Here is a 3,226-nt window from a genome sequence, read left to right as displayed (position 1 = left end):
AACAGTGCACTGGCCTGCTTGTGGTCCTCCCTGGCCAGGAGTTGCTGGATGCACCTGGCCTTAAGGACGTCATTGGCCACCCCATCTTGAGTCTTGCTAAACAGTCATCCCTACAACTACCAACCTCAGTTTTGTCTAAGAAAGGGAGAATATGCTTCCTCTCCTGTGTGCTTACAGTGGTGGTTCCCTGCCCTGGTGCTTTGGTGCTACTCTGATCTTCATGTGCGCAAGTCCCACTGATCTGGTGCCACCTGGGTTGCTGACCAAAAGCAAGCATTGGTCTCCGCTGGAGTTAGTGCTTGCAGCAGTGGGATAGCCCATGGAAATAAGTGCCTCTTGCCCTTCACCTTGGTGCTTCTGTGTGGCTTTGTAGGTTATCAACTGTTTACTCAAGTGTGTTGTATGATTTCTAGTGCCTGCTTCACACCAAACTGTGATCTAAAACTGTTTCTGTCCAGAGCTGGTGGGGCACTTTGGATACAGCATATGGAAAATAAGGTCTTTGCATTCTTGTGTAAGAGTCAGGGAAGGGCAGTGTGTGCTCTTTCTGCAAGTGGAGCACTCTCCTCACGTGGGAGTTGCCCTAGGGCATTTATTTATAGATCATCATGTACAGAATAAGGCCTGGGCCCCAGATGTCATAGGCTGGGGGCTGATACTGAATGCCCTGGATCACTCTAGGGGTCTGCATACGCAACAACAGATCTGCAAAAAGCCAGGCTGAGAATTGCTTCTCCACTCCCATCCCGGTAGCATCACGTGGAAAAAAACCAAGTCAGACACTTTGATGTCCATGTCTTTGTCCCAGAGGATGTTGTCACACTTCAAGTCCCTATGGACAATATCCGGATCATGACAGTCTTTGACAGCCCATGAGAGCTAGCGAAATATTTTTTGCTCTAAATCTTAAGGTACCCCCCGTTGCTCTTGTTGAGCTCTAAGCACACGACTCTCCATGACAATACAGACTTTCCTGGCTATCTCAAGCTTCTCATAAATCTTGGTGGAAGAGCAGTGGCTCCCGCCTGCCTAGGTCTTGGGCTCCCTGGGGAGCAATCAGTCCAGGAACTCACTGGGCACGTTGTTTCTGTCAGTGGTTTGCACTGCCACAATGAACTTCAGCTGCTCCAAGTAGGTAGATTTAACTTTGGCAAAGGAGCTCTCCCTTACATTGCTTCCCGTGACATAGCCTTTCTTGCCAAGCACAGCGACATCTCCCACATGAGCAGAAGCAGCAGGTGCCCAAGAAAGACTGCAAAAGCATCTTGTACACCCACCTGCAAGCCAGCAGCCTGCTCCCGGCCCTGGTTGACTGGGTGCCACATGTCCCTGTGGCTGAGGTCAGGAGCTGTGCAGAGCAGGAGGGCTAGGAAGACACCAAGGAAGGCAGAGGTCGTTTCCGGCTGCTGGAGGTGCAGCCACGTGAGAAGGAGGTGATGCTCCTTGGAGGATGCTGGTGATGGTTATAGTGAGACCCAGCTGGGCACGGCTGGTCGGGGAGGCTGGTGCAGCCCTGAGCTGTTGGAATTGGGGAAGGAGCTCGGCTGGCAGCAGGGCCAGCTGCCGCCAGAGGCCGAGAGCATGCTATGAGCCTCAGGCCTTGGTGGGTGCCCTACCAGATTATAGTCCCCGGCGATTAAGCTGCTACTGCGGCGCATCACTTCGTTGAGCAATAATCCCAGAGGTGGTGGCACTGGCTTCCTTCCTTTGTTATTGATATGTTATGCAGAAACAGAAGGAGCAAAGAACATGGATATTTTTGTTTTATTAATATACAAAAATCCTTTATTTCATCAACATTTTAAAAAAGAAAGCCTTTGCAGGCAGCTTCCCAGGTTTTGGCTTTGTTCTTAATTCTGAGTTGAATTTTACTCAAAAGATGGAATTTCCTGCAGAATAAACTACCCATTTCCTGCCTACTCCCTGCGGCAACCATGAGGCAAACAGCGTGCTCAGCCCCTTGCGGAGCTTGTGGTCCGGCTGGATGCTCTGGCATTTCCCCAAATACCATGGCATCCTCTTAGACTGTCTGAGGAAATTCCAACTTAATCTGGGAAGCGGGTTTTCAAGGTAAAATTGCCTTTTTATCCTTTCTAATCAAATCTTGGGCCTTTTCAACAAGTAATGAAACCAAAAAGACTTCTCCCAGCTCACGTACACATGGAAGGCACCAGCCATCACCTTCTAGCTCCTCTAGTGCCTCAGCTGAAGCTTGTGAACAGACAGCTCTCCTTATTTTCCAGAAATGTGCTTCTGCCTTTGTGCACTGCAGCCGTGGTGCTGGGAAAGGCAGGCTTGTGCGGAGCTGGTGGGCAGATGACAGGGTAGGTGCTGCTAAGGGTGAGATGCTGACCAGCTCGATCTCTTCCTAGACTTGCTCCCTTCCAAGCAAGAGGTGCAGGGGCTCTGGGGCAGCTTTCTCCTAAAAGCTTCAGGATCAACACACTCTATTTTCCTACCCTCCTACCCCCTTCTAATTAAACTCTGAAGTCCTGTCCTAGGGAGGGTAACTGTGCCAATGCTGAATTAAACGCCATCAGGGGAATGTCCCTGAAGCTGATGTCAACCAACCCATTTGCAAGAAGAGAAAAGGCTCTGTTATTTTTTGTGGGAACAGCAGAGCAGAACAGAGGCACAATCCAGGAAATCTGGCATTGGAAAAGGTGGGAAAGGCTAGAAAGTTTGCAGAGATTTATGAACTGGCACTTGGGAACAAAGCAGCATCTTGGGTCTGGGCCTCAGATAATGCCTCTTCTTCTAGAGAATAGCCTTGTGCGAGATGGTTTATCATTTTGTTCTGATTTCTCGTCGCTGGTGTGGCACAGATTTCTCCCAGCAGAGGAGCAGCCTCCCTGATGCCTCTGTGGCCGCTGCCAAAGCCTGGCGTGCCCCCCCGGGCGGGCCGCTGCCAGGGCAGGAGCAGGCAGCGCCTGCCAGCCACGGATAAGCTCTCCAGGCTGCGTGGGCTGTGCTCTCCAGGAGCCTGTTGGCTCTAACATGAGCACGAGCACACAAGCTGGCTCAAATCGGTGGCAAAAATTGCAAAGGGTCCCGAGGCGAGTGAGTCCTCTGAATCATCCCCTTCACTGGAGAAATGAACACGGTGTCCACAGACAGCAGAGAAAAGCTTGGAGAGTTTTCTCCAGAGATCACTCACACGGCTGCAGCCTGAGCTTTCAAAAAGCGTGGCTTTCCCTGTACTTTTAAAGGCATAAGGTAGCAATTA

The 3,226-nt window shown here is 50.8% G+C and overlaps 1 pseudogene; it reads right to left on the bottom strand.

Annotated features, from left to right (window-relative positions):
* Positions 1 to 438: 438 nt before the first annotated feature.
* LOC112978382 lies at positions 439 to 2,178 on the bottom strand (annotated as a pseudogene).
* Between the last annotated feature and the right edge of the window lie 1,048 nt (positions 2,179 to 3,226).

This window comes from Apteryx rowi, unplaced genomic scaffold (assembly GCF_003343035.1).
Source record: "Apteryx rowi isolate R43461 unplaced genomic scaffold, aptRow1 scaffold_93, whole genome shotgun sequence".
NCBI classification, from domain to species: domain Eukaryota; kingdom Metazoa; phylum Chordata; class Aves; order Apterygiformes; family Apterygidae; genus Apteryx; species Apteryx rowi.
This window is presented reverse-complemented; position numbering and strand designations above follow the sequence as displayed.